The following is a 14,022-nucleotide window of genomic DNA, read 5'->3' as shown; positions in this document are numbered from 1 at the left end:
CAAAGCAGGAGGCAACAGCAAAATGAAAAAAAAAAAAAAAAAAAAAAAAATTAAAAAGATTAAATCTTAAAAATCAAGGGACAATTTCTTTAAGCAAAAGTCACCTTGAAATTGCTTCATCTACAATTCCTCAGTAGCTTATAAATGGCAGCAAGAAAACAACTGAATTCAGAGATTGTAAGTATTAGCCTAAGTCCATCTCTAAGGGTCAGAGACAAAAGCCATCTAAAGGGAACTTTCTGAATGAACAGAATAAGCACATCAATATCACTTAAAAAACTTAAGATTCTCTAAAGATTTTTCTAAAACTCAATTTGACATTTCATCTTCCTACTTTTCTATCTTTCTCTTAGGTTCTTTCCCACCCATTTAAATAGCATTATATCTCCTTTAGTAATGCATTTTTTCACAGATAACTTATTTTTAGTAAATAAAAATCTAGACCTTTTTAATAAGTCATATTATTGGCTATGCCTCCAATGTACATATAATATTCTAAATTTAACAGTAGAGTCAGGGTGATGATTTTGGTTTGAGATGAATAAATTTCAGTGAGGGTTCCAGGGTGATGACCAAGAAAAAAATGGAGAAACAGCTTCTTTCATGACTTTAAAAAATATATTACTTTTGATCTCTGATTTTTATGTACAAAGTGATTTCAACATGACTTCATTTGAGAACAGCTTCACAACCCACAGAGGAAAGAGTTGTTGATAATCTTCTAAAATCTCTGGGGAAAAACAATTAAAATGACTTCTGCCAGAATAAAACCTTTTGGGCATGAGTGGATGGCTGGTATTAACTCTTCTATTATTGCATTTAAAATTTAACTATTTTCTTGGTGAAATTGTCCTAAAATTGTGGTGTACCTTTCTCCAACCTCAAGAGTACCTTTTTCTACATTCAGCTCCAGAAAGCTGTCTCTGGAAGCTGTAATTTTATGATAGCTCTAGTAGGTTTCAAGAACTAGAGGGCTTAATCAGATCTCTAGGACTAGTTCTCCTATATCCCTTTTAACTTATTAGGTTTAAAGAATGATAGTAGAGAAGAGGGGGATAAGTATTCAAGCCCTTGGAGTCAAATTGGGTGGGTTAAAAACCAGTTTTATTATGTAATAACCATGTGTTCTTGGCCATGTTAATTGATTTTTCTGTGTCTCAGTTATCTTACCTGTAAATCGTACTACATCTAACTTATAAGGTTATTCATTCACTAAGTCTTTATTGAGCACATATTTATTATGAGCTATTAATACTGAATACTGGAGATACAGAAATGAAAAAAAAAAGGAGTAAAAAATCCCTGCCTTCATGGAGCTCACATTCTACTGAATAACAGCCAACACTTATTCAACACTTACAGAGTTTCAGGCACTCTTCTAAATGCAGTATATGTATTTACCTGATACTGGCAACTACATCATGGGACAGATATAATTGATATTTCTATTACTTTACTCACGGGATCATTAAGTAACTTGCTCAAATCACACAGGACTTAAAGGAACAAATGTGAAGGGCTCAGAGAAGTACATATCATAAAGGAAACTCTAGATAGATTTGTAGATAGATTATTTAGATAGATTAGATAGATATTAGTGCTTGTATACTGTTCATGAATATATATTTTTTCTTCATCACAAATGTAGTAGTAGTCAAATAACACATAAATATGTAAAGTAAAAATAAGAGACCCCATAAGATCTTCCCATACTATCAAGAGTTTGGCTTATCATTTACTTGATAGACTTCTCTTCCTAAGGCATGTGTGAAATTAAGTCCCAGAATCTAATAAGCCAAAAATTCTGGTTATAATCTGTGTTCATCTTGGAAACATCAAGTGGTTTCTAATAGCAAAGAAAATCGCTAGTAGGTAAGAAATAGATAGCAGAAGGCACAATATTTGTTCATCTTGGAAGCATCAAGTGGTTTCTAATACCAAAGAAAATCGCTAGTAGGTAAGAAGTAGATTGCAGAAGGCATAATATAAGGGATTTCTAAGCAATTCCATAATTTGCATTTTTTTCATTCACCTTCTCATAAGGCCAATAATATGAAATATCTCTTTTCTCTGTAGTACAGAAAAGAACGGTCTATTTTTGCCTAATTTGACTGACTGCCAACCAGTTGCAAACTTTAAATATAAGTAGTTATTTAGGGTTACAACATACTTCAGAGCATACGCTCATTTTTATGTATGAGGAGTCACAATCATAATTCTCCTGGAACCAAAAGAAGAATTATTCTCTGCATGTTTTACACATTTAAACCCCAATTGCTTGAAAACCTAGCTTCAACCTTTATTTCCTTTCTTTCATTTTGTTTCAGCCCAACTGAAAGGCTCTAAGTCTCATTTTGTAGAAAGTAGTGTTTTACTATTGTAATTACCAAGAAAATACGCTTGATAACATGATTGACTAATAACATTTCCCTTAGTCTTTCAAACACTAATGGTATATCTCTATGTTTTAAGAAAGTAAAAGCTTATTGAAGAACCATAAACAAAACTAAAGTGTGGCCTTTCAAGGTGAGATAATACTTAATAGGTACCATATGGATCTACACAGAACTGTGTACAGATGTGAACTGTCATATTCCAGATGTTGCCTAGTTAAAAAGAGAGTATAAACTTAGGCAACATGGGACTTACATAATAAGGGGTATACAAAGCAATCAGGGAAGAAATTTAAAAACTTCTATTAGTATTTTTTTAGTCTAAAATTGGGGAGATAAAAGGCTTTGCTGGGACTTCCTTGGTGGCACAGTGGTTGAGAATCTGCCTGCTAATGCAGGGGACACAGGTTCGAGCCCTGGTCTGGGAAGATCCCACATGCCGCGGAGCAACTAGGTCCGTGAGCCACAGCTACTGAGCCTACGCGTCTGGAGCCTGTGCTCCGCAACGAGAGGCCGCGATAGTGAGAGGCCCACGCACCGAGATGAAGAGTGGCCCCCGCTTGCCACAACTAGAGGAAGCCCTTGCATAGAAACGAAGACCCAACACAGCCAAAAATAAATACATAAATAAATAAATTTTTTAAAATGTGAAACTCCATGAGAAAAGCAAATAAAAATGCAATACCAGTATGATTATTTAAAAAAAGGCCTTGCTAACATTTGTTACTTTAATAAAATTAAGAAATGGCTGAAAAGATTCCTGTGAGCAAATTTGCATTGAAGATAAGCAGAAGCAAAGATAAAATGGAGAAAATGATGTTTCTCCTATTTCAATGTCTTCTTCATCAGCCACATTAAGAGGTAGAACAGTAATCACCTAATCATATCTGTCATGAAGCTCTTTAAAAAAATGAAATTATGAGGAAGATTATTTAAAGTGTGGATTCATATCACATCATTAATGATGAACTTCACTCTAGATGCATCTTGTGCCTTGAGGTGTTAACAGTATATATAATGTATAATATGTATCTAACATTCTCATAAACATGCATGAGGAGGGCTTCTTCATATTTTTTTCCTGAACAATGAAAAATGTTCGGGGAACATGTATCCTGTAGTATCTTGTGAAGGCAGTAACCATTTCATCTCTTTATTGAAGGGTGAATTTATCAAAGGAAAAGTACCATATACACCCGAGATTTTGCAAACACATTTTCTTTGAGCCGAATCTAGTTCACAGAAATGTTTTATGTAGCTTACACGGTGTTATTTATTTATTTTTTACCTAGTTGCTGACTTTTAAAACTCATGAGATTTCACATTTTAAAAATACATATTTTTTTTTCTCTGTTGCAAAACTCTGCCAATAATGTGCATGCTTTTCTGCCTGGGAACCATCTTCCCTCTTTAGTCAGAGAGTATTCTTTCAGATTCCCTACAGTTTCTTCTACTCTCTTTGTATTATATTCAGACCGCTTTGCTCATTAATGCCCCTGTTTGCATTTGAGTGAACTGTGGTATATATGGTAGCTGTGGTAAAGAGAGCTAGCTGTCCTGCAAATATCCAGATTCTCTCTACACTAAAGAGTACACAGCGAGGGCTGAGAAGCAGCTGCTGAACAGGAACTATTCCTTCATTTCTTTCTCATCTTACTGGGACACTGTGACTAGTTTTCTCAGTAGAATCTGAATGGAAGTGATGTGTGTCCCAAAGAGTTTTCTCTTACCACCTGCCAAGGAGACCTTGAGAGAGGATAATACCATCAGACAGTAAAAGTTTTGTACCTGAAATACCACATGGAAAGCATCCTACAGATCGGGAACATACTTCTACTGTGATAAGCTAGTAAAATTTGTGGGCTTATTTGTTGCAGCAGCAAGCCATACAATGACTAATACACACTAATATTTATGAAATACTTATATCCTAATCAAGTTAGAAATAACTGTCATGTTTACTGATAAATGTCATGGAGAAATAATTAAACTGAAATTAAGGCTGCAGATACAGTTTGTCAACATTTTACAAAAAACTAGATTTGGGGAAAAAAAAAGTTCTTTTCTTGTCAATTAGTTTAATATATGTCCATAGGTGGACATATGAATGCTTAAATTACAAAATTAGCTGCCATGGTCCAAATGTGTGGGACTTTAAGAAAGCTTTTACTAAGCAAAAGACAGTTAAGCATGTCAACTTTGACTTCTAAAATGCACGTTAAAGGTTTGAAAAACAAGGCTAATTCCAGAATTATATAGCATTAAGGTAATTAAATTTAATGCTATTTTTGTTATTTTAATAACTTAATTTCATGAACTGAAAAAAAAATTACATTTGCATCTCCCAGTTTACACATTTCTGCATTAACCTAGAGAAGAACCCACATGAAAAGTTTCCATGCAGTTTCCAAGGCAGCAGCACATGCTGTTTGCACAGCAACTTGTTATTGCCTCGGAACACACCGGCACCTAAAGCATCAACAAAAAATACCCACCCACCCCTCTCCCACCAAAAAACCTAACCCTGTCCCATCCCAGCAAAAATTCCCTGGTACAAGCAGTGACTTAAAAAATGCTTTCTGGACTCCCCTGGTTGTACAGTGGTTGAGACTCTGCACTTCCACTGCATGGGACATGGGTTTGATCCCTGGTCAGCGAAGTTCAACATACCACGAGGTGTGGCCACCCCCAAAAATGCATTCTTAGTAGGAAGCATTTATTAAATGCAGAGATCTGAACAAGCTAAATGCTCATGCAGATAGATGGACCTCTTCCCCAAGAGTTCCTTCCTCAAGAGTCAGAAAGAATTCTCAATAGTTTCGGAAAGCTCAGTTTTAGAAGTATATTTATGCATATTCATGGCTATTTCTTTGAAATAATATATCCAGCCTCAACTGTGGAAGAGATAAAAGCATAAGGAGAAGCAAAGGGACACAGCCATAACACAGAGAACAGAGCTCCTCTATGAACATCCAATAGGTTGCAGCAGCCACAAAGGAAAACATTTGTGACTTCACATAGACCATTGATCTCATCTAGTTGCAGCAGTTAATTTTTCATGCATTTGTTACTTAAGAAAACATACAGCCACTTAAATCAGTTACTTTTTTATTGTTAAAAAATAAAACTAAATGATGTTAGTACATATAACTAATTAACAGTGTCAGGTTAAATTGTGACCCTACTTCTCTCTCATATAAATAAATCAAACAAACAAACTTAAGACCAGGTGTTAAATTTTGAAACTAATAAAAACTTCTATAACTGGAGTGTCAAAATCATTTCAACTTCTCCTACTCTTAGATTTTTACCATCTTTTGTTTTAAGCATCCATATATGCTGCACCCTGTCAAACACAGAGGAGAAAGAAAATAATGTTTTTTTCTAGACTAAATAAATTAAAAAGATGTATTTTTCAGGGACAGGGCTTAAGAAAAATTCTAAACTGCAGATGATGATTATTATTATTATTTACATCTTTACTGGAGTATAATTGCTTTACATTGTTGTATTAGTTCCTGCTGTATAACAAAGTGAATCATCTATATGTATACATATATCCCCATATCCCCTCCCTCTTGCGTCTCCCTCCCACCCTCCCTCTCCCACCCCTCTAAGTGGTCACAAAGCACCGTAAGCTGCAGATTATTGTCAAACACACTTTATTCCAAAATAACATATGAAGTGAAATTAAAAAAAAAAAAACAACCTCCTCATGGGTTGACTTGAAGGGGGAATAAATAGGTTAGAATAGAGCTGTCCCAACACATATGGTATGTCTTCGTTGGGAGAGATAGCCTTGATCTTATTTTGGGGAGATTTGTGTATTGACTGTTTTCAATATGGCATGTAATATGTGTTCATGTTTGTGCATGTGTGTACATGTGTCTTCGGTATGAACAAAGGAAGAGTAGGTATGAGGTCAGTCTGTGACTCCAAAGGCCAGAGTAGAGTTGGTGAGTCTTAGAAACCAGACAGACCAAGGAGAAAAGTCAGATGAGCAGGAGAGAGGAATTGGCATGGGGCATTAAAGCAGGAATTCTAGATGGGATTTGTTGCCGATCTCATCTCATTATAAAGTTGCTTATTAGAGAAGAATCATTCAGAGCCTGAGGCAGCATTGGACCTGCAGGTAGGAGTTATGGAGTTCTGATCCCCCAAACAGATGCATAAAAGGGACGCATCGCTAAAGGAACACTGTAGTAAATCAGTACTTCGGCACCTTTGACTTTGTTCACTGCCTGTCTGAAGCACTGATTTTTGCTTCCCTGAAGCACCAATGGTTTCCCAGCCCTCACAAGAACAGGGTGATTGCTTGGTCTAATATACTCTGGACCCCCAACCAGGAAAAATTCACAGGATCTCTGCATTAATAGAATGCCACAGATTGAGACAAAATTTTTATTTAACCCATAATTTATAACTTGTTCCATTTTGTCTTTCTGAGCATAAACTTGAATTTAAAAATGGCAAAATCCATAGGATTTAGAGTAGTTCTACAAATTGGAGTGGGTTTCCCCCTGGTTGAGCGGTACTTCAGCTAATCTCTGATATCCTTTGTACTCAGATAATTCTATATTTCTACACAGAAATCTGTTTCGTTGTAGAAGATGGATTAAGTTATTTCACTGTTTTCCTTGCAGCAAGCAAATTTAATGAGTCTAGAAGTAAGGGAATTTTTTTTTTTTCATATTTTAAAGTTTCCCAAACTTCAGTACTTTTTATTTATTCCCTTCTTTATTGGCACATTTGTTCACTAATTTAACAGATATTTTTAACTGATATACACTACTCTAGGTACTGGGGGTTCCAAAGTGAGTAAGGTATAATAGCTAACCCCTAAGAACCTACAGGATTAAATCACCTGAGACTTATGAGTTAGGTTTACAGATGAAGCAAAATAACAACAGCAACAACAGAACAACAACAATTGACTTTATCGGGGTATTACTTGGATTTTAATCTGGATAATATTTCTTAAAATGTTTCCTTTTAAACCAGCATTCTGAGTTTATCGCTCTTTTTTCTTGTTGGTTAAAATAGTCACTTAAACATATCGAATCTTGAATGCATATGGGTTGACTTGATTTGTCAGCATTCCAAACATTTGAAAATATTTTCACGTATTTTTACTGTTAGAGAAGTGATACCCTGTGGCAAGGGCTGCAGGAACATTGGAGTAGGAAGGATTGTCAAAAATACCCCCACAATAAGGTTTAAAATTGCTTTCTCCAACTGATGATCTTTTGCTAGTAAATGATGAGTCATTGATAAAAGTCAGCTCCTCATAAACGCCATCTCATTAGTCCAAAAATCATTAACTCTTCAGTCATATGATTTCAAAACAGTTCCAGGAATGATGTGAGTAACCTGTTACTCACATTAATTAATCCTGTTATATGACCACATTGGAGTTCCATAAAATTTACTCAACATGTCTTCAACATTGCTTGAGGAAAGATGCTACTAAACTTTTTTTGTTTGCTTAGAAATTTGAATATAATCCTGGAAGGAATAATATATGTAATCATGACTGCTAATGTACATTAGGAGTAAGGGCAAAGAAGGAGAGGTTGTATATACATAAAGGAAACATATTTAACATCTATCACAAGAATAAGTCCAGGTAGTTTGAAGGAGAATGTATTTATATACATCTTAATAAACAGATCATCATTAATGATACTTTAAAAATAGACTATATTTGCATTAAAGTTAGATTTAGGAGAGCATACAAAAGTGTATCACATAGGAATTTATATTAAAAGAAACAGCATATTGTCACAAATGTTAATCATTTCAAACTAAAATTTTATAGATTTTTGTTTTGACCTCAAATTGGATTTTATTTCTATAGTGTCATAAAAGATAAGGAGAAATACATGATTGATTTCACATATTTGTTCTAGTAATACACATTGTCCTTAAAAGAACCTTTACAGAGTTATAGTCACAAAGTGGGTAGGGAGACACAAACTTAGACCAGCAGACTTAATGGAAGAGAGCAATAGAGCGTAGTGATTAAAGGATGGGCTCTGGAGTCATGCTGCCTAGACTCAGACACTAGCTTTTCCACTTTCTAGCTGTGGAACTTTGGGCAAAAAGCACACCCTACCTGTGCATTGGTTTCTTCATCTATATTCCTCATACCCTGTTGGTCTATCGTAAAATAAAATGAATTTGTTACTACTCTTGCCATTACTACAACTGCTACCACTACCACCTTTGCCATGACGACTCCTGTTATTGCTACAGGATAACCAGGAAAGAGGTGAATTTTGTGGAAGTCAGCTAGGCCAGAAGTTGTTGCATGGATGCCATATTTCTAAAGCAATAGAGTACAGAGCCTAATGCAGTTACAGTTTCAGGAACAGTGAAGAGCAGTTGAAGTGGTCAGCCATACCAGAGGCTGTTATTTGTATGTTCTAGTTTATATTCTGCCAGGCTACTCTAGACCCAGTGATGTTTTAGTTGTGGTTGGGAGTTAAGTGGTTAAATGACTGGGGGAGAGTAGAAGTATTGAGATCACTGTGTAGTCTGCATCCAGTTCTTATCAAAGGAGCTTGTTTACTGCAAAACTGTTTCTTCATCTTTAAGATTAGAATGTTATAAAGGACTCAAAAGTCTGTTCGAGTTTTAATACTGAGAGTTCTTAGGAAATACATGACCTGTTAAAGTCTACATCATTTCTTAGTGGTAGAATTAGAACTCAAACCCACGTGCGGAAAAAATATTATAAATGTATTCAAACAATATTAATGTTAATTCACTTTAATGTGAGGATATCTAAAAACCCAAGTAAGAATATAAAATAACAAACATCTGATAGTCATGAGATGATCAAGAGATCAAGAGTCCAATGGTTTGGATTCTCCCTTAGACTCTGTAGTGTTTCAACATTGGGGCTCTGAATACAGATGGTTGCCTGACTTCGAAAAAAAATGGAGCATCATTTCTGCTGGGTTCAGTAAACAGCTTCAAAATGGAAAATCAAAACACCATTTCTTAAGGTTTTCACCTTTGTGTGCCTTGCCTTCTAGGGCAGTGGTTCCCCAACCTTTTTGGCACCAGGGACAGGTTTCGTGGAAAACGATTTTTCCACAGACTGGGGCGGGTGGGTGTGGTTCAGGCGGTAATGCGAGCGACGGGGAGCGAAGGGGAGTGGCAGATGAAGCTTTGCTCCCTCACCTGCTGCTCACCTCCTGCTGTGCGGTTCCCAAGAGGTCACTAGAGAAAGTTTTAGCAGAACCTTACCATTAAGAAGAGGCATGCAAAAAAAAAAAAAAAAAAAAAAAAAAAAATATATATATATATATATATGCATTTGAATGGAAATTAGCTCAACATATTTGCAGGGAATTTAGGGTTGACAGAGATAAATTTGGAGTCAGGCTACTAGTCAGGCTACAAGCTTCATAACAGGCATGCCAGTCTAGCTCAAACCTCAACAATTGAGAAATGATTAGGTGAAAAATACCTTTTGAGTAGAATTTAGTATTGTCTCCGATTAGTTGCTGCTTCTCCCTTTGAGAAGATATTTTTCCCACTCTGTTGACAGGAGACTTGACCATGTGTCTTGCTCTGTTCAATGAGTCTGAGTAAAGTGATATGTATCGTTTTAGAGCAGAAGATTTGAAAGCCCTCACATGGTTCAAGCACAGCTTTTTTTCCCTCTCCCAAGAGAATAGCATGTCCTTGAAGATCCTCCTGTAATGTGGGACCCAAAATGGAGCAAATCCAAAGCTGACCAGTAACATAAATAAACATGAACAAGGTATAAATCTTTTTATTGAAAAGTCACTGAGATTTGGGGATTGTCTGTCATTACAGCATAAGCTAATAAAGACTGGTTAATACATTCCTCCTTCCTCCAGCAAAAATACTTTTACCTGGTTACATTTGAATGTATTATTAATCTTATAGTGGGCAATGTCTGTGCCAATTTGAATTAACTGTTAAATTTTGCCTAAAATATGTCTGTTTTCTCTAAATCAAAACCATTTGTCGAATAGACAGAATCAGACATGATAATTTTTTTCACCATAGCCAAAGGTTAATTATAAATAGTAATAATAGTTTTTTTGGCATAGTATGGGTCTTAGAAATGGGAAAGCAATTTCATTTTTTTCTTAGGAAAAAATGAAGCCTTTATTTATTTTTTTATTTTTATTTTTTGCGGTATGCGGGCCTCTCACTGTTGTGGCCTCTCCCGTTGCGGAGCACAGGCTCCGGACGCGCAGGCCTAGCGGCCATGGCTCACGGGCTTAGTTGCTCCGCGGCATGTGGGATCTTCCCGGACCAGGGCACGAACCCGTATCTCCTGCATCGGCAGGCAGATGGATTCTCAACCACTGCGCCACCAGGGAAGCCCCGAAGCCTTTATTTTTAAAGTTAAAAATTTTTAAATGCTATGGAACTCATAGTGATGCTTAGAATGAATTGACATGTGATTTCTGTTCTACCTTCAATGGCTGTTCCATCACTTTTTGAGAAGACAGATTGGCATTCTATATGACCTTTGAACACAAAAGGAAAACATTTTCAGTATGTTGAGTGACAACTGTAAATGGAATGGCTCAGCAAAAGTAAATCCAATTTATTTTCTTTGGAACGAATAACCTCAATTTCTACAATTATGTTGGCTAATCTATGAATCTGAGTTACTCTTCCCATGTTGCTTCTTCCTTGAATCTGGGGCATTATTTCAGACAGACAATTCCAAGGAGTAATGGATTAGTTCTAAACCAGAAAAGCAACCAGGGACTTCAGAAGAAAAATAAGAGAAATTCAGGACTAGAAAACATGAGTGAACAAAGAATTTGCTGTCACAGGTGCCTTTGAAGATAATTAGGTACCTTCCTGGCACCATTGATGGCACCCATTTATACTATTCTAGAGGAAGATAAAAAGAAACAGTGAGCTGTTGTATCTGTAGTTTCAACTTTACGGTTTGACCTCTGGGGATTTTTAGGTCTGTTTCATAGAGGAGGATGAAACATACTGTTTCCTGAAGAAAGAATAAAGCTTTGAGCAACTTGGTTTACCACTAACACTGCCTCAGATCCCAAAACAAAAAGGGTATATATTAGTCAGGTTAGGTTAGGCTTATGTTGAAAATCTCTATTTCTTATTCATGGTACTATCGCCTGCAGATCAGAGGGGCTTCTGTTCCACATAGTCACTCAGGGACCCAGATTGTTGAGGGCTCTACTATCTATCTTATAGCTATACTGTCTGAAAGACATGATTTACTAGTTTCTCAGTTAGTGTAGCAAGAGGGAAAAAGTGCTAGAGAGTCTTTCACTAGCAGTTAAAATACTTTAGTCCAGAAGAGATGCATAAAACAAACTATGGGCCAGAGCTAGTCACATGGTCTTGCCTAATTCCAAGGAGTTAGGGAAGTAAAATCTTCCTCCCATTTGCTTAGCAGGACAAGAAAACTAGTTATGAATAAACTTAACTACTGATGTGTTCAACTACAGAAGTGAACAGAGACCAATCTTAAAAAAACCTACTGGGAGCCTTGCAATGAAAAGACACAATTTTCAGGTAAATGTAAAGAAGTATCATACCACTGTAAGTAGAATTTCAGAAAAGCTATAAACCAGAATAGAATTTTTCCTTTGGAGAATTGTCTTTTCACCTGTATGTTAAAAACTTGTCATCCATTCATTGTTTCATAACTGTTTTGGCCATAAAATATTTTAAATGTTGCTATTAAACTGAGAAACAGATTATGGTCTTTTAGAAAATAGCAGCCTATAACCATAGTTAACCTTTTTAAACTAGAAGGAATTGTAATAATAACAGTAATAAAAAAGAATAGTTTCCCAATATATGGATTTTGGCAGATAAAGAATAAGGAGGAAGTTTGTGCCAGGGAAGTTTTTACCAAATAAAAGACAGTCATGAAGGTTGAGAGAGACCAGTTGCATCATGCTGAGTAATTTGTTTTTCTCTTTCTGTTATGAAACCAGACAAGAGCAGAGAGAGGACCATCTGCAAAAATTTATATATCTTCTAATTGATCAAGAATGCTAGTTTCATATGCTACTTACAATGGGAAATAGTAGCAGAATGAGTTAGTTTAACTCTTGCTTGCTGGTAAAAGATTAGATCATGGACCTGGGCATCAGTAAATTTTAAAACCTCCCTCAGGTGAGTCTAAGGTAGAATCTTAGCAGTGGAACCACTGCTGTAGGTGAAGCAGGGATCACGACTTGTTTTGTGTGCCATTCCATTTCCAGAGTCTAGCATTATCCCTAGCGTATAGTAGGTACACAGTAAATATTTGCTGAATAAATGACTGTTGAATATATTTGAAAAAAACCTTTGTAAAATGTAAAGCGCTATGTAGATAGTGCTGGAAAAAGGCTTAAAATGAGAAGCATGGTTTAAAAAATGAAAATGAGTTAAAGTAAATGTTAGTCAACCTCTCTTTCACACTGGATGCACAGGATTATGAGAGATACGTCTTTATTTCCTGTGATAAACACAATTAGGTAATTAAATGGAGGGTTGTTCTCCCTCTTTCTGAGAGGCATGGTATAGCAGGTGTTAGCTCTCAAGTAAGTATGACCCACTGTTCATTTAGATGCCTGAGTTTCCACAGAGTGCAGTTACATCTGTCTTGAAAGAGCTATATTTAAACAACACTTTATAAGAGTAATTAAATATAACGGCCACTATGATAACATATTTGGTACTCCTTTAGTTTAACACTCATAATTTATTGACACTTGTCAATTTTGACTCTTTTCAAGCATTTCTGACTAATATTTCTACTACCTTTGTAAGAGAAACATGGAAAAAATGGTGCTGTCTTGGGTAGATTCCCTCTTAACTCAAAATACTTAAAAAATCATTTATCTCTAGTTCGATCTGATTCAAATTTCCCTCTATATTTCTCATAAAAGATTTCTTTTTTCTTGTCTTCATTCACTTTCCCATATTCTGTCAATTCTATTATTTCTTAAATCAGCTTCCGATCTGTGTCTCAGAGGCTTCATTTTCTGCTTCATTTTTGGTCTATGATTCCATAGACAGTGAGACAGAGAGTTTCTTAGCATAATAGAGAAGGGCCTTCAGGGTTTAACTTTAACCTGTATTTTCAGACTTAGGCATCTTTTCTCTCATCATTCACTCTTCCAAACTTCCTCGCTCCAAAATATGTCCTTAGTTATAAATGGCATTTTGACTGTTTCCCAAATACATCATACATTTTTACACCACACTAATTAGGATGTTTTCAGAAAAACGGATTTAAGTGGCTTAAAGAACATTTATTATTTCATATGAAAAAATCCCAGAGAGAGAGAGATAGAGAGTGATGCCAGTGTTAGCTGGTTCAGTGGCATAATGAAGTCATCAGAAATCTGGTTCTTTTCTTTTTCCTCTCTGCCATTTTCAGCTTGTTTCTGTTTTCTTCATGATCACAAGTTGGCTGAACCAGCTCCATAAATCACATTTTCAAACAACAGCATCTGCAGTCAGTAAAAAGGAGTTTTTCTGTTTTGTGTAGTTTTTTTAGAGTGAGAGAGCTTTACTGGAAGTCTTCAGGCATCTCTTCTTGTCCCATTAGCCAGAATTGCATCTCATGCTCTTGTCCATCTATTGGTGAGAGAAAGAT

The sequence above is a fragment of the Kogia breviceps genome, chromosome 5 (genome assembly GCF_026419965.1).
Source record: "Kogia breviceps isolate mKogBre1 chromosome 5, mKogBre1 haplotype 1, whole genome shotgun sequence".
NCBI lineage: Eukaryota > Metazoa > Chordata > Mammalia > Artiodactyla > Physeteridae > Kogia > Kogia breviceps.
The sequence above is the reverse complement of the archived record's forward strand: the minus strand, read 5'-3'. Positions refer to the sequence as shown.